The sequence below is a fragment of the Pelophylax lessonae genome (genome assembly GCF_965119305.1).
Source record: "Pelophylax lessonae genome assembly, chromosome: 3".
NCBI classification, from domain to species: domain Eukaryota; kingdom Metazoa; phylum Chordata; class Amphibia; order Anura; family Ranidae; genus Pelophylax; species Pelophylax lessonae.
This window is the reverse complement of record NC_138770.1, coordinates 76,634,198-76,653,161: the sequence shown is the minus strand read 5'-3', so window position 1 is coordinate 76,653,161 and position 18,964 is coordinate 76,634,198. Positions and strand designations below refer to the sequence as shown.

The 18,964-nt window shown below is 42.6% G+C and overlaps 1 long non-coding RNA gene across 1 annotated transcript; it reads right to left on the bottom strand.

Annotated features, from left to right (window-relative positions):
* Positions 1-228: 228 nt before the first annotated feature.
* On the bottom strand, positions 229-18,501 carry LOC309551228. Its single transcript, XR_014225062.1, has 3 exons — positions 18,374-18,501; positions 6,560-6,618; positions 229-324 (listed from the first exon to the last, which is right to left on the bottom strand). It is a non-coding gene; the product is annotated as an uncharacterized lncRNA (long non-coding RNA).
* Positions 18,502-18,964: the final 463 nt, after the last annotated feature.

The following is an 18,964-nucleotide window of genomic DNA, read 5'->3' as shown; positions in this document are numbered from 1 at the left end:
TTACTAATGCTAGCTGCATAAAGAGTAAAGATAATCAATATTGATTAATAGAGTTTAGTTCTACTTTAAACTCAGAAAAAGAAAGTAATTTGTTTTAATGATAAGAATATCCAACACAGGACAAACAAGACAGCAGAGTCTTAGTTATATTAATTTTTTATTTAAAAAATAATAAAGTTAAAAAAATAAATAAATACATTTATGTCTCTTCATTTTTTTTTTGTGACATTCGCATCCTTCACACATATAAATCCTCTTCCAGTTGTACAGTCCATTTTAACAAAGCCGTGTTTAGTGTTATAGATGTAACAAAGGTCAGGATCACTGCATGAAGGCAAAGACACAAAGAGCCTGTTATATTATATGTTAAAAATGAACTCTGGGAACAAAAAACTTTCATTTAAATTACATCAATTCTTAAATTACCACAAAAGGTATAAATCCTCTATGTGTGCGCCACATGACTCTACAAGCCTAGATATTATTTTGTAAAAGTAGCAATGACATCACTGTGCTGTTTATAGTCTGTTCAGGGAGCAGAGCAGTGGGAGGAGCCTAGAAGGCTCCACCCACTTCAGGCTGCCAGCAGAAAACTACAGGAGGGGGTGGAGACCAGACCAGACCAGTCACCCTGTACAAGGAGTGACTGGTCTTTATTACAGGAAACTAATGAACAGGATGATAGCAAACATAATGATGATGAGATGCATTGAATTATACATTTCCACCCCAGCAGAACTCTGGTTGGCTCTTATTGTTGTAACATAAATAGTGATATTGAAGAGATAACACTTTTTGCCAAACTGTGTATTGTGCGTTATTATATTTACATACTGCACTTTCTTAGGTTCCACCTAGGATATTGAAACCGGTCAGCCATGTAAAAAAAAAAAAAAAAAGGGGGAGGAGCAGAGGAGAGGACGTCCTCTGAGGAGCAGAAAAGAGGAGAGCATTCCTAAAGTCCAAATGTATAAATAAATTAAGTCGGCTTTGGGGTACTCCTATTCCCTTTATTCCCTTTCCTCAAAAAATGATTTACATTCATGCAGGTTTAGGGGACCTTTCCCACTAATGTGCTTTTGCCACGTTGGAACGCGCCTTTCCAGCGGGACAAAAGCGCATCAAAAATGATTTGCCTTTAAAGCCAATTAGACTTTTTACATCGCTACGTAGCTGTGTGAAAAGTCCAGCATGCTGCATCTTTGGCACACTTTTAGAAAGCCCACCAAAGATGCAACTTTCCATTGAAGTCAATAGGAACTGCAACAAAAATGCACCAAGAACCCACCAGGGTGCGATTTAGGTGCATCTTTGCTGGTTGTTAAAGAGCGGCATCCTTAACAACTAGTGAATAGCTGATTGTTAAAGAGCCGGTGTTCTGTCAGAATAACGCTACCTATCAGATTCTGCTACCGGAAGTGACGTACGGACTAGAACTACTTACTGCGCATGCGCCATGCAATCCAACATGACCGCTATGCATTCCAATAGGTTTCCTAACGTGACAGAACACGAAGCAGAGGCAGACATCTTCCTACACCCACGCAAGTCTTAGTTTTGCTGTGAACTCTCCTTATATAGTAAAATAGACTATTTCACTGCGACCGAGTGAAATAGTCTATTTCATTATATAATCAGTTTGTCGCTGAGCAGAGTGGGGTGTACCAAGATGGCCATCGCCACCTTCTACCTGCAGGTTTCTCGCTATGCTGACTAGAATACAATAATAATAGAAATGTAATTCAGTATATAAAGTGATTTTACTGCTAAAATAAATGTAAAATTCAGGACTTGTGTGGATGTAAGAAGATGTCCGCCGCTGCTTCGTGTTCTGTCACATTAGGAAACCTATTGGAACGCATAGCGGCCGTGTTGGAACGCAGTAAGTTGTTCTAGTCCGTACGTTACTTCCGATAGCAGAATCTGATAGGTAGTGGTATTCTGACACAACACTGGCCCATGCCAGCTTCGTTAACCACTTGACCGCTGGAAGATTTACCTCCTTTTCATGACCAGGCCATTTTTTGCGATACAGCACTGCATTTCTTTAACTGGCAATTGGGCGGTCATGCAATGCTGTACCCAAATAAAAAAAAAAATGTTGTAATTTTTTTCACAGAAATAGAACTTCATTTTAGTGGTATTTGACCACCACTGCATGCTTTTTTTTTTTTGCACTTGGAAAAAAACAATATATTTTACTTTCTGCTCTAAAACATATCAAATGAAAAAACTTTAAAAAAATGTAATTTCTTCATCAATTTAGACCAATATGTATTCTGCTACATGTTTTTGGTAAAAAAAAAATCCCAATAAGTGTTTATTGATTGATTTGCGCAAAAGTTATCGCGTCTACAAACTACTATTGGAATTTTTATTTATTTATTTTTGTTTATACTAGTAATGGCAGCGATCAGCAACTTAGAGCTGGACTGTAATATTGTGGCGGCCATTCTAACACTTAAGTGGGGTACACACTAGTAGATAATCTGCCGAAAACTCCCGTCCGAGGTAAAATCGTACGATTTTCGGCTAGTGTGTACATAACTTTCAGCAGCCGATGCCAACACTTTCAATGAAAAAAAACGGAGGCACAAACACCAAAATTTTTATTATCCATCCCCAGACGACCAATTTTCGTTTAACCACTTACCCACTGCTAACATTGCTGCTACTGCAGCAATGTGTCTCGTTATCGTCCAGCGACGTAGACCTACGTCGCTGGACTCCTCCCCCTGTAGGCGGCGCTCGCGCGCCGCCGGAGGCACGCACCCGCTGTTTTCGGTCACAGCGGGAGTCGGGCCAGGGGAGGAGCAGCGATCGTCGGGGAATCGAGTGAGGGGATCCGCCCGCTTGTGTAAACAGAGCGGGCGGATCTCCTAAGTGACAGGCAGGGACAGATCGCAGTGTTCAGCATAGCTGAACATCCGATCTGTCCTTGTGTCACAATTTTTACAGTAACAGTGCATATTTATAGCACTGATTACTGTAGTAATGTCACTGGTCCCCCCAAAAGTGTCAAAAATGTCAGTCAATCTGTCCGTGGCAATGTCGCAGTCCCGCAAAAAAAAAAAAAATCGCAGATTACGCGTTAAAAAATTACGCCATTACGCGTTAAAAAAAAAAATGACAGAAATCTTTCCCTTTGTTAGTAAACGCAATAACTTTTGCGCAAACCAATCAAAATACGCTTATCATGATTTTTTTTACCAAACATAGGTAGCAGAAAACAAATTGGCCAAAAATTTAAAAAAAATTTGATTTTTACATTTTTTTGGGGGGGAATTTCATATAAAAAAATGTTAAAAATATTGTTATTTTTTCAAAATAAACGCTCTTTTTTTGTTTATAGCGCAAAAAGTAAAAATCGCACAGGTGATCAAATACCACCAAAAGAAAGCTCTGTTTGTGGGAAAAAAAAGGACGTAAATTTTGTTTGGGTACGACGACCACGCAATTGTCAGTTAAAGTCGCACAACGCCGAATCGCAAAAAGTGGCCCAGACGTAAGACAGCAAAATCCTCTGGTGGTAAAGTGGTTAATGTGTATGCAGTACGTCCGTGAAAAATCGGATACGAAAGACATGATCTGAAGTTGCTGACGACCCAGAAGTCTAGGAACAAACGTCCCAAAAAAAAAAAAAATCAGGCGAGAAATTTCATGAACATTTATGCACTGTCAACTAAAAATGGTTATGAATGCTGAGCATCAGAGAGAAAAATCGGAGGATATTGTGTCCGATTTCCGTCAAGTGTGTATGGGCCTTAACTGATACTTTGTGGGAACCAGTGACCCTAACGCCTCTTGCACATGATACTCCTGTTTGAGCATCTACTTTTTCATCTTTTTTTTTTTTTTTTTTTATGTATTCGCATGCATTTTCGCGCATATGCGTTTGCGCAATTTTGAACAAATACGAGGAAACGTATTCTTATGTTCTTAATTTTTTCATTACGTAAATGGCTATTTGTGCACATTTGCGCGTATAGCAGGTTTTCCAGGCCTGTGGCCTGATGTGGGTCTACCATTGTTACCGGTTACCTCTCCAGCCCATGTGAGCTGCGACCCTGGGTGTGAGAACTGAGACATGGGCAACTCCGGCATCTTTGTTTTGTGGTTTTATTGTATTTAAAGGGGATGGGAGAAGGGAATGAGTGGGATACTCCTTTAGGCTTAACTAAATACACTTGGGACTTAATCCTGGAAAAATGCTCGTTGGCGCTTCCTTGACGCCACCCGGCGCCAGCCAACGCTCACTAACTCTGAGAACACTGTGTAGCTTGATAGAAGTGCTGGATCCTCGACTATAAGTCCAGAAGACCCAGGACTGTGAATTGCAGAAATACTAACACTGCCGCACTGCAAAGTCACTGAATACTTCCCTCCCGCCTTGCACTGGCTTGAGGTAATACGTTGTAGATTTCTGTAAAGCTGCAACTGTTAACTGACACACTCTGTACAATTCAGGGCCCAACTGCAGGTACCCCCTTTAACCTTGATCTCGTCGGGGTTCACTGATTATGTACCCCCCTCTGTAACTTTAGGGTCCTCAACCTAGGTACCCCCTTTACAGCTAGCTGGCACTGGATCCCAGAACCTCTTCCAGAGTGGTCCCCTCTGATTCTAGGCAGACCCCCAGGGGCAATCCGCAGTACTCACGGCCTGTGTAGGCTTTCCTGGGACTGGACCCCTCTTGCTCTCCGCAGGCTCTCGGCACACCGGATCCCCTCAGCTCAACTCAGCACTCTCTGGATTCTCAGGCAACACCCAGAGACATCCGCTTCCTCTGACAGGAGGAGAGACAGCCGTACTCTCCTTCCTGGGACTCTGCTCCCGCCAAAGACACCGTGCCACGCACTTCCCCCAAACTTATACCCACTCCCAGGATGCCCTGACACCCTATCTAAATAAATAACAGCCCTGCTGTTAGGTAGACAAGGCCCACTATACATTTACCTAGCACCTACCTGTAGGGTGCTACACGGGCATGAGGCGTAAATTACTGCCCAAAAATGCAGATTTTTCTATTTTGTTTTTACTGAAGAATGCACGGCGCTCATTTACGCGCCTGTGTGCACAGGCACATTACAATGAATGGGCTGTATTCTAGCTCTGTAAAAAAAAAGAAAAAGCTGTACTGAGCTTTTTTAAGCTGCAGTGTGCAAGAGGCCTAATACAGTGATTGGTGCTATAAATATACACTGTCACTGTACTAATGACACTGGTTGGAAAGGGAATAAACATCTAGGGCAATCAAAAGGCAATCAAAGGGTAAATTGTGTAAACTGCGTGCTGCTTTTACTAAGGGAAGTGATTTTATTTTATTCCAACTGGCGGCCCTCCAGCTGTTGCGGAAATGGGAAATTGTTTTCACTGCTGCTTGAACTTTGATTGTTCTTGGCAGCCTGAATTTAGGTGGGTTTGTTGGGGCTGATTTACTAAAGGCAATATGACTGTGCACTTTGAAAGTGCAGTTTCACTCTACAAGGGAAGTTGCTCCATAGCTTAGTGAAAGGAGCTCTGCTGACTTCTGTGAAACATATGCAAGCAAACATTTTTTTTTTTTTAATTTTCCTTGCATGTGATTGGGTATTCTTTGTAAGGTGTAACTTCACCTCATTTGATGGGCTCTGGAACAACTGCACTTGCAAGGTGCACAGTCTATTTGCCTTTATTAACCTCCCTGGCGGTATTCCCAAATAAGTTAAAGTGTATATATATATATATATATATATATATATATATATATATATGTGTGTGTGTGTGTGTATGTATATGTATATATATATATATATATATATATATATGTATATATATGTGTGTGTGTATATATATATATATATATATATATATATATATATATATATATATACACATTGCGGGATCCCGGTGACAAGGTAAGTAACCTCTTCCAGGATCCAGTGATGCTCCCTGGCGGTACCCCGAGTGTGGCCCAGGGTTACTGCTAATGGCACTGAAATTCCACCCCGAGCCACACTCGGGAATAACGCCAGGGAGGTTAAATATAGAGGTATATAGAGGTATAGCTTGAAAGAAAGAAGAGACAGAGGGGATATGATAGAAACTTTTAAATACATAAAGGGAATCAACTCGGTAAAGGAGGAGAGCATATTTAAAAGAAGAGAAACTACCACAAGAGGACACAGTTTTAAATTAGAGGGGCAAAGGTTTAAAAGTAATATGAGGAAGTATTACTTTACTGAGAGAGTAGTGGATGCATGGAATAACCTTCCTGCAGAAGTGGTAGCTGCAAATACAGTGAAGGAGTTTAAGCATGCATGGGATAGGCATAAGGCTATCCTTCATATAAGATAGGGCCAGGGACTATTCATAGGATTCAGATATATTGGGCAGACTAGATGGGCCAAATGGTTCTTATCTTCCGACACATTCTATGTTTCTATGTTTCTATGTAAATCCCCAAGATCTGCCAAACACAGAAATATCAGTATTGGGTGGGTTGACCTTTTATAATTCCACATGCATTACAGAAACCTGTGCATTCTTTGTTAGAATGGTATTAGAGCTAATAAATTACCTGTTGTCACCCTTCTTGGCCCAGAAATCTTCCCCCTCTGTAATACAATGGCCAACAGTCTGGGAAAACATCAAAATAAATTAATGACCATGAATTAATATAGTTTGGTGACATCAGAGATACACAGGACACAGTTTTTTCCCCATCCTAAAATGTTGTCATACTTTTTAAGCCTTTATCATCACTTCCACTATAAAACTGTAAACCATTACATCCTGCTTAAAAAGGATTATAAAAAAAAAATATATATATATAAGCACATCTGTGCCCATCTTAGTGACAGCAAAGCTGTGGGAAAGTCGCTGAGAAGAACCTTCCCAGTCTGGGACATGATGTCACATGGTGGAGTTATATTAGTTGAATATGGAATAGTAAAGCCATTTCCTATAACGCCACAAGCATTGAGTGTAACAACTTTTTATTACCGTTTACAGATTTAGTAAACTATAGTATCTTTCATCTTGCATTCCTCACTGTATGAGATTAAATCCAGGTTAGGCTCCATTCATATTAGCACGTTTACAAAGACGCACGATTTCCAGTGTGACTGTGGAGTGCGATTTTAATGCAACTTTTGGTGAGACTTTGATCCAGAGAATGTAAAGTCCGATTAAAGTCCCATCAAAAGTCATTCCAAAGTAGTGCAGGAACCTTTCCAAAGTTGCTGCAACTTTACCACTTGACCTCTGGAAGATTTCTATCCTTTCATGAGCAGGGCATTTTTGCTATTCTGCACTGCGCTTCTTTAACTGGCAATTGCATGGTCATGCAATGCTGCACCCAAATGAAATTTAAATAATTTTTATCCACATAAATAGAGCTTTTTTTGGTGGTATTTGATTACTACTGAGTTTTTTTATTTTCTGTGATATAAACGAAAATACAGAATATAAAAAAAAAAAATATGTTTTACTTTCCGCTATAAAACACATCCAAAAAATAAATAAAAAATTCTTCATAAATTTTGGCCAAAATGTATTTTGCTCCATGTCTTTAGTAAAAAAAATCCCAATAAGTGCATATTGATTGGTGTGTGTTAAGGTTATGAAGGAATATTGAAAAAATAATGGACTTTTAAGGGCACGTACTATAAAAATATACAAATGAGAAAGAGCCCTGCGCTGTCACTAGTAGGTAGGAGAGAGGATCAGAAAGGGCAATGTAAAAGATGGGAATAGCTGCAGCTCCTGGTGTTGTAATCACCCACCTGATCTTATCACCTGACTTCACGCCACCGTCACCTTATGAAGTTTGATGCTGTTACTTATTAGCTAAATGAACTTTTTTTATGGCCAGCGCTTGCTGATGTCTTTTACTAGTATCGATTGAAGTATTTGTTTTGATTTTACTGTCACGCAGCCAATTTACACTAAACCACCATTCACACTTCAATGTGATTAATGTATGTCATCCATTCATCAATATTTTGTATTTTGATGTCACTGCTAGTTTTTGAACTGGGACTTTAATCCCGGTTATTTTTACTTTATTTTTCTTGCACCTTTATTGCACGTTTAGAACCTTACAACACAGGAGTCACAAATACCTACGATTTTTCCACAGTATTGTTTCCACAGCAGCCATATCACTGCACCTTTGTTGCACTTAGCACTTTTTAATGTCACCTTATCTACAGCATAGAAGTCACGACTGTTTTTTGTCTACTGATTGACTGTAGTATACCATATTTATTGATTTTTATTCTATTTATATATGCATTACGGATAAGCGCAGCTTCAATACTATACCTATAAAAATATACAACTTGTTAATCTGTGTTAAAATAGCTACTTGCACACAGTACAAAAAGAGTCAACAAACAATACATCTAAAATGGCATTGGACTGAAAGTGGCTCCCCTAGAGGCTATGGTACCGTCTATAATGTTGTTTCATACATGTTTCGCGAAACATGTTAGGCAGAATACATGGACAAGTGTCATCCCCAATTTTGAATATTTATGGATGCATAGGCATTGAAACTCTGTATGAAACAGCATTATACACTGCCCAAAAAAATTAAAGGAACACTTTTTAATCAGAGTAAAGTCAATAAAACTTCTGGGATATTGATCTGGTCAGTTAAGTAGCAGAGGGGGTTGTTAATCAATTTCAGCTGCTTTGGTGTTAGTGAAATTAACAGGGGCACTAGATGGGCAACAATGAGATGACCACTAAAACAGAATCATTTTACAGGTGGAGGCCACTAAAATATTTTTCCTGACTCCTCTTATTTGACTGTTTTTTACTAGTTTTGCATTTGGCTGGGGTCAGTTTTACTAAAGGTAGCATGAGGCGATACCTGGACCTTATAGAGGTTGATCAGGCATTCCAACTCCTCCAGGATGGCACATCAATACTTGCCATTACCAGAAGGTTTGCTGTGTCTCTCACCACAGTCTCAAGAGCATGGAGGGGATTCCAGGAGACAGGCAGTTACTCTAGGAGAGTTAAACAGGGCCAAAGAAGGTCCTTAAAGCGGTAGTATACTCCGCCATTAAACTTTTACCTACAGGTAAGCCTATAATAAGGCTTACCTGTAGGTAAAATTAATATCACCTAAACCTGCACGGTTTAGGAGATATTCGCCCTGCATGCAGCCGCTGACACCAGCGGCGCATGCGCTCTGAAGGTCCGGTGGACCTTTAGAGCTCTGTCCCGGCTCCTTGCCGGGAGAGTAAACTCCTGCGCACATGCGCGGGAGTGACATTATCGCGGCTTCGGCCACTCACAGTGCCGGAGCTGCCGAATCCAGAAGAGACACCGAGGGAACATGACAGCTCCCTCATCGCTGTCTGGTTGACCGCGTCGGGACTTCGTTCTAAGGTAAGTATTTCATAATGAGCTAGTATGCGATGCATACTAGCTCATTATGATTTTGTCCTGCAGGTTTATTTATTTATTTTATTTTTTTGTGAGGATACAACCGCTTTAACCCATCAGCAGGACCGGTATCTGCTCCTTTGTGCATGGAGGAACAGGATTAGCACTGCCAGAGCCCTACAAAATGACCTCCAGCAGGCAACTGGTGTGAATGTCTCTGACCAAACAATCAGAAACAGACTTTATGAGGGTGGCCTGAGGGCCCAATGTCCTCTAGTGGGCCCTGTGGTCACTCATCAGCACCATGGAGCTCGATTGGCATTTGCCATTGAACACCAGAATTGGCAGGTCCACCACTGGCGCCCTGTGCTTAACATAGATGAGAGCAGGCTCACCCTGAGCACATGTGACAGAAGTGAAAGGGTCTGGAGAAGCCGTGGGGAACATTATGCTGCCTGTAACATTGTTCAGCATGACCGGTTTGGTGGTGGGTCAGTGATGGTCTCGGAAGGCATATACATGGAGGGACGCACAGACCTCTGCAGGCTGGACAATGGCACGCTGACTGCCATTAGGTATTGTGATGAAGTCTTTGGACCCATTGTCAGACCCTATGCTGGTGCAGTGGGTCCTGGGTTCCTCCTGGTGCACGACAATGCCCAGCCTCATGTGGAGAGAGTATGCAGCCAGTTCTTGGATAATGAAGGAAATGATACCATTGAATGGCCCCCCACACTTGCCTGATCTAAATCCAATAGAACACCTCTGGGACATAATGTTTTGGTCCTTCTGATGCCACCAGCTTGCGCCTCAGTCTTTTCAGGAGCTCAGTGATGCCCTGGTCCAGATCTGGGGGGGAAATACCCCAGGACACCATCCATCGTCTCATTAGGAGCATGCCCTGACATTGTCAGGCATGCATACAAGCATATGGGTACCAAACAAACTACTGAGTACCATTTTGAGTTGCTGCTATGAAATTTTATTTTCCATCAAACGATGTGGCATCCTTTCATTCTAAACACATTACCCAGTCCATATCAGTATAGATATCAAGAATGATATTTCCTGACACAAGCATGACGCAAGCAAGTCCAATCAGGACTTTTTATACTAGATAAATGAGTCGCCTCCCCTAAGGCAGCATTCTCTTATTGTTTTTCAAATGCACAACTTGTTATTACTATGGAAAGAATATTTATTTTTCTTTATTTTTACCCTCACCTTGCTGGGTTCACCTGGCCAGCCGCACAGGTTCAGCCTCTCCTGTGTCGGGTGTAAATCGCCTATACGAGGAAAGCCTTCCCCAGCTCCAGGCACTGGGTATAGGATACTGGCCTCTAGGACCAGGTAAGTAACTCTCTGGCAACATGGGAACTTTCTTCCCCTCCTTCCTGGCTCTCCATTGCTGTGTAGGTTGTCTTGAGGCACTGGGGTCATGTATATGCTGTTTGGGTAGGAATCCAGCTAAAACAGCAAATTGGGGTGACAGGAAGGACGGCTGCCCTATTCCAAAATGGGGTCCAGCGACGTCCGGCAGAAGTACTCAGCCTACCTGATTTAAAATGGCGCCGGCGGACTTGCAGCCGGCAGAGGTATACCAAAATGGCGCCGGGTGACTTCCTGTTCACCGTAAGCGGCCGGAAAGCTCAGGCAGTAATCGGGACACTTGATGAGTGGACAGGATACCCCTCCTCTCCCCTTGATAATAGGGAGTATGGAGCAGGTCTGATGCGCAGACAGGAGGAGATACTAACAGCGTATGCCAGGTAAGGGGGCAAAGAGGGTTGCCGGGTAACGTCCATGAGTGGTATGCAGGTTGTAAAAGTCTCCCTTATTTGATCAGATTGTGCCTGTCCTCCCCTGTGCCTGTTCAGAGCCCTGTGGAGGTAAGACATGTCCTATTAATTACATGCAGGAATGGAGACAGTATGCTCAGTACAACCTCTTGTTACAGAGTCCATTAAAAGAGAGCGCATGGCTAATGACATACAAATCTTTCTAGCCCTCAATGCCAGCACCGTTCCTCAAGGCGTACAGACAGAAGCCCTTCTATGGCTGCAAGCCACTTGAAAAGCTGCCAGAAGGGCTGGCAAGCAATGATGAAAGCACAGGCTGAGGAAGGGGCAGAAGACCAATGTTTGGGCTGTGGCCTACAGGCCTTACCTAAGAAAATATTATGTCGGTCATGTCTGCTGGAAGCAGCAACAGATAAGGAAGCGGAAAAGGCAGACATGATCTCCCTAACTAAACAAACGGTTGAAGATTCCCTACAAGAGATGACGGTCAAAACCAGCCAATCAGCCAGCCCACCATTAGCTCAAAGAAGCTCCTTAAGTGAACCATCACCGGGGTCGGACTCGGGAGATGAGTCCCCCATGGAGGAGGAGTTGCTTGCTGGTTTTGACTTCGCCTTAGTGCAATCCCTAGTGAGAGCAATAAGAGAAGCTCTAGAATGGGAGGAGGAAGTCACACAACTTGCGAAAACTAGAAAGTATTATCCACAATTAAAAAGGTCGGTACTCTCATTGCCGTTGATTGAGGAGGCGAAGGATATTATTTATGATGAATGGAAGACGGCAGACGGCAGACAAAAAGCCATCCTTATCCAACAGGTTTGAAAAGATGTATCCTTTCAAGGAAGAGGAGGTCCATGCACTGCAGGTGCCCCCATTAAAGGACGCAGCTGTCATTAGATTGGCCAGACATGTCACGCTACCTATGGATGATGCAGTCTCCTTCAAGGATGCTTAAGAAAGATAGACATAGAACTGAAGAAATGATATGCATCTGCAGGAAGTGCCTGCAAGCCTTCACTGGCACTGACATCAGTGGCCAAGGCAATAACAATGTGGGCAGAAGGTGCGAAAGCAGAATTATCCACAGAGACTTGAAATGCATTAGTACTGAAAATACTGGCAGACAATTTTGTAGGTGGAGCGGTGATCGGCACACTGCGGTGCTCAGCCATAGTAATGCTATTGTCAGTAATGGTGAGAAGGGCATTATGGCTCAAACAATGGACAGCGGACGGATCGTCAAAAGCTAATTGGTGCCCTATCCCCTTTGATGGAGCAGCCTTGTTTGGCAGTAAATTGGAAACCGCTATTTCGAAGGTGACAGGAGGCAAGTCAGGATTAATTCCCCAGGATTTGAGACCCAGATGCCAACGCCAGCCGGAAAGGAGACAATTCATTGGCAAGATAAGGGACATAAGACCCTTAAAAACAATGAAGGATACCAAGAGGGGGTGGAGGATCCCACAGATGTTGGTAGTTTGGGTAAATAAACCAAGACAGAATACGACACAGAAGCCCTTTTGAAGGTCCCTCTGTCCAGACTGGTCTGGTTGGTACCCGACTATGCCAATTCACGCCATTGTGGACGGATCAGATCAGGGACCCTTGGGCCATAAAGATAATCTGGGAAGGTCATCACTGGGATATTGTGGCCCCACCGGATATTCCCCACTTTACCCTCACAAAGCTCCCTCAGTGTCGAGAAGTTACAGATAATCTTCGAATACGTTCAATCGCTCCTACAGAAAAGGGCCATAGAACCAGTCCCTATATGAGAAAGACATCAAGGATTCTATTCTCCTCTTTTATTAGTAAAGAAAAAAACAGGTGAGCTAAGACCAATATTAGACCTTCAGAGATTGAACAAGTACATCCAAGTGTAAGGCTTTCGAATGGAATCACTGCAGTCAGTCATACAAGCCACCAGACAGGGGGAGTGGATACTATCTTTATGTTTGAAAGATGTCTACACATATATCCCAGTTCATCAACAATGTCACAAATATTTACGGTTTGCAATTTTCAATTCACCTGCCTACCATTTGGCCTGTCAACATCACCGAGAATATTCTCCAAGGTGCTACTCCTAGTCATAGCCAAGTTACGTACACAGGGTCTACAAGTGTAGACGATATCCTTCTAGTAGCCTGGAATCCGCAAGTCCTGACAGAACATCAGGAGATTCTGTTCCAAACTCTACTGAACCTAGGGTGGATTATTAACTGGCAAAAGAGTCAACCAGTACCCATGCAGAGAATGCTGTTTCTGGGGGCAATCCTGGATACCTCCAGGAACACTGTAGAACTCCCTCCAGTGAAAGCAACGGCACTTGTCTCTCAAATACAAAAAAATATCGACACTCTCATACCTCATGGCCTCCTAATGTCTCAGACTGTTAGGATTACTAGCGGCCACAATACCCTTGGTCTCATGTACCTGATCCGAGGCTGAAATGCAGAGAGAGCTCCCCTTGCGGCTGAGTGCGGAACACCCCTGAGGTTGGGACAGGAGGTGTAGCGCCCAAAGAAGCACTGGTTGTTAATGGGCTCAGTGGAGTAGACCAGTGGTCCCCTGAACAATGCCAGGCAGAAGTCCTTCTGGAGTCTACAGATGAACTAGACAACTGGTGCAGCCGGGAAACAGGTATAGAAGCAGGCTGAGGGTCAAACACAGTTAATAAGTCAGAGGGAACAGGCAGGTAGCGTAAACAGGAACTATAGCCAAGGTCACAACAGGAAGGCAGGGATAAGGCAATGGCAGGATCCGTGGAACAAGCCGAGGTCATACACTGGAGAGCAGGCAGATAGGTCACAGTCCGTAGGCCAAGCCAAGCTCAAACACAGTAAAGCAAAACAAGAGCCAGGCAGGTGAGACAAGCCAGAGGGTCAGAGCCAGAGGAGGAGAGCAGACTGGTCAGGAACAAGCCAGGTCACAACAACAATCCAGCAAATTGATGGGCTGAGCAGAGGTTTTATATAGGCCAGATCAGACTGTCACCACCCACCAATGAAGCGTTCCCTGGAGTGGAGGAACAAACCAGCCAATTTGTCGAGGTGCTACCAACTCAATCCACCGAAACCAGACAGTCTTCCAATGGATTTCCATTCAGTGGGGTCATTCAGACCTTGACTTGATGTCAAGAAGCGTTTGCATTTTCTGTTGGTCGGGGATGCCAAGAGCGAAATTTCCACAGGCGGAAGCAGTGGATGCACTCATCTCTGAGTGGGTCTGTACCCTAGCATATGTGTCCCCACTAATTCAAGTCTGGTGATGTCTATGCGTTCCAGACTTCAGGCTGTAATTGACTGCAAAGGATTTGCAACCAAGTATTAAAAAGTGAAAGTTTGATTTATGATTGTTAATCTGTCCCATTACTTTTGGTCCTTTTAAAAAGTGGGAGGCACATATACAAACTGTTGTAATTCCTACACCGTTCACCTGATTTGGATGTAAATACCCTCAAATTAAAGCTGAACGTTTGCAGTGGAAGCACATCTTGTTTGTTATATTTCAAATCTACTGTGGTAGTGTATAGAGCCAAAAGGATTAGATTTGTGTCGATGTCCCAATATTTATGGACCTGACTTTATATATACATATATATATATATATATATATATATATATACAGTGGGTACGGAAAGTATTCAGACCCCCTTAAATGTTTCACTCTTTGTTATATTGCAGCCATTTGCTAAAATCATTTAAGTTCATTCTTCTTCCTCATGAATGTACACATAACACCCCATACTGACAGAAAAACACAGAATTGTTGACATTGTTGCAGATTTATTAAAAAAGAAAAACTGAAATATCACATGGTCCTAAGTATTCAGACCCTTTGCTGTGACACTCATATATTTAACTTCCATTTCTTCTGATTATCCTTGAGATGGTTCTACACCTTCATTTGAGTCCAGCTGTGTTTGATTATACTGATTGGACTTGATTACGAAAGCCACACACCTGTCTATATAAGACCTTCCAGATCACAATGCATGTCAGAGCAAATGAGAATCATGAGGTCAAAGGAACTGCCTGAAGAGCTCAGAGACAGAATTGTGGCAAGGCACACATCTGGCCAAGGTTACAAAAAGATTTCTGCTGCACTTAAGGTTCCTAAGAGCACAGTGGCCTCCATAATCCTCAAATGGAAGATGTTTGAAATGACCAGAACCCTTCCTAGAGCTGGCCGTCCGGCCAAACTGAGCTATCGGGGGAGAAGAGCCTTGGTGAGAGAGGTAAGGAAGAACCCAAAGATCACTGTGGCTGAGCTCCAGAGATGCAGTCAGGAGATGGGAGAAAGTTGTAGAAAGTCAACCATCACTGCAGCCCTCCACCAGTCGGGGCTTTATGGCAGAGTGGCCCGACGGAAGCCTCTCCTCAGTGTAAGACACATGAAAGCCCGCATGGAGTTTGCTAAAAAACAGCTGAAGGACTCCAAGATGGTGAGAAATAAGATTCTCTGGTCTGATGAGACCAAAATAGAACTTTTTGGCCTTAATTCTAAGTGGTATGTGTGGAGAAAACCAGGCACTGCTCATCACCTGTCCAATACAGTCCCAACAGTGAAGCATGGTGGTGGCAGCATCGTGCTGTGGGGGTGTTTTTCAGCTGCAGGGACAGGACGACTGGTTGCAATCGAGGGAAAGATGAATGCGGCCAAGTACAGGGATATCCTGGACAAAAACCTTCTCCAGAGTGCTCTGGACCTCAGACTGGGCCGAAGGTTTACCTTCCAACAAGACTAAGCACACAGCTAAAATAACGAAGGAGTGGCTTCACAACAACTCCGTGACTGTTCTTGAATCGCCCAGCCAGAGCCCTGACTTAAACCCAATTGAGCATCTCTGGAGAGACCTAAAAATGGCTGTCCACCAACGTTTACCATCCAACCTGACAGAACTGGAGAGGATCTGCAAGGAGGAATGGCAGAGGATCCCCAAATCCAGGTATGAAAGACTTGTTGCATCTTTCCCAAAAAGACTCCTGACTGTATTAGATCAAAAGGGGGCTTCTACTAAATACTGAGCAAAGGGTCTGAATACTTAGGACCATGTGATATTTCAGTTTTTCTTTTTTAATAAATCTGCAACAATGTCAACAATTCTGTGTTTTTCTGTCAGTATGGGGTGCTATGTGTACATTCATGAGGAAGAAGAATGAACCTAAATGATTTTAGCAAATGGCTGCAATATAACAAAGAGTGAAAAATTTAAGGGGGTCTGAATACTTTCCGTACCCACTGTATATATATATATATATATATATATATATATATATATACACACACACACATACATATATTATATATATATATATATATATATATATATATATATATATATATATATATATATAAATTATTATTTACTAGTATAGTGGGACTGCGCAGCGGGAAATCTGACACTGGATAAGAACTTACTGCCACTGACATAAGCAGTGACACTAACCTCCTGCCCACCCCTTGACCCGATGACACTGGCTGGGAAAGGGTTAAACAAGAGGCAATCAAGGGGTTAACTGTGTGCCTAACATTGTGTGTTATGTGCTACTTTTACTAAAAGATGTGGCTGTGTTTTCAATCTGTTTTGCAGAGAGAAAACAAAGCCACATCGCTGCTCTGTGCTCCATTTAATAAAAATACAGGGCTTTGTATTGTGATTCGCTAAGTTGATCAGCAGGACCTGGCTATATAATTGGCCGGGACCTGCTAACTGACTTGTGCTGTAGCAAATGACAGCACAGACAGAGCAGCGTGTGCGGCACCCTGCCACAGTAAAAAGGAAGTGGGTGGTCCGCAAGTCATTAATCATAAAAAAAGTGCTTTCAGTAATTTGAATGACAATCATGAGGTCATGCAACGCTGCACTCAATTGAAATTTTTAGCATTTTTTAATTTAGAAAGATAGAGCTTTCTTTTGGTAGTATTTAATTACCGCTGGGGTTTTTTTCTTTTTGCTAAATAAATGAAAAAAGACCACAAATTTAGAAAAAAAAAAAAACGTTTTTCTTAGTTTCTGTTATAAAATTTTGTAAATAAGTAACGTTTCTCCTTCACTGATGTGCACTGATGAGGCTGCACTGAAGAGGCTGCACTGATTGGCACTGATGAGGAGGCACTAATATGCAGCACTGACGGGCACTAATAGGCGGCACTAATAGATGGCACTGATAGGCTGCACTGATGGGCACTGATGAGGCTGCACTGATAGGAACTGATGAGGAGGCACTAATATGCAACACTGATGGGCACTAATAGGCGGCACTAATAGATGGCCCTGATAGGCTGCACTGATGAGGCAGCACTGATGAGTTGGCACTAATAGGCACAGATGAGGAGGCACTAATATGCAGCACTGATGGGCACTAATAAGCGGCACTGATGGGCATCATTTATGGGCACTGATAGGCAGAACTGATGAGGAGGCACTGATGGGCACTGAAAGGCAGCACTGATGGGCACTGTTGGGACTCACTGGTGGGCATTGATGGGCATCACTGATGAGCCTCACTGGTTGGCATTATTGGTGGGGTTGCACTGATTATCAGTAAAGATCTCCCCTGTGAGGAAAACCACTTATCTGCTCTCCTCTCCTCACAATGCTGTCAGCGTGAGCAGAGGAATGCCGATAACTGGCACTTCCTATTTACACTGTGATTGGACACAGCTGATCACATGGGGCTCTTTACCTGAGAGAAACGCACTGCACCATGGATTGCCACACTATGCACCCCCGGGGGCGCACACGAGAAGCTTGTTCTGAAGGGCATCATATGGCATCCACTCAGAACAATGAAGCCCCCGCCCGGCCGTCATTCTGCTATAAGCCGGGCGGGAAGTGATTAGTATTTTACCGATCATTATGCATCAGTAACATTTCTACAGCCGTGTGAATGAAGCCTTAAGCTGGATACACACTATACAACTTTTGTTGTTTTGATTTCCTTTAGATTTATCGTCAACTATGTAGGGCAAGGGCCGGCCTGATTGCATACAAATTGAAAGTGTTTTGACCTCATATTATATGGTTTTGATAAAAGAGAATTGTATAGTGTGTATCCAGCTTAAATCACCTGCTGCAGGGTCTACCTTTGTACATTTGTTAAAACTGCTTACCCAGTTATAACTTCTATCCTGTCACTTTCAGCCCCCCGTTTAATAAGGAGGTGCAGTAGGCTAGTATGTCTTACCTTAAGATCCTTTTCTTGGAGGAGTCTGCTATTGTTCATTTCACAGTACCTCTGACTCTCACTGAAGACCTTCGAATTCTCATGTATGAACACCTGACCACAGTTGGTATGGTCACCGGCCCCATAACCTACAGTACATGAAACAGTGTCATGTGTGCAAAGGTGACACAACTGCTTTCTAATTCTTATGCATAATAAGAGATTGTTTTTTCATGTATGCTTTTTTTTTATTTATTTAATATCTATTTATTTAAGAAATATGGTGATATACAATAGAGGTATAAAAACAATTTTACAATTTCCAGAGTAAAAAAGCTAACAAATAAGTGTGATTCAACCATAGACCATCAGGGATGTCAAAAACTTGTAAATGGAGGTATAATAAAATGGACCTGGTATATCATTGGTATATTAGATAGGGGAGGGATAGTATGATAGGGGTCGTGAAAGAAGATAGATAAAGATAAGAGAGAAAAGAGAGGTAAAAAATGGGTAGAGGGGGAGGGTGAAAGGAAAGAAAGTGGGTGGGAATGCTGGTGTTCAGTGGAGTGAACCTCTGAGAAGGCATAGTCATAAAGATCCAATTATCAA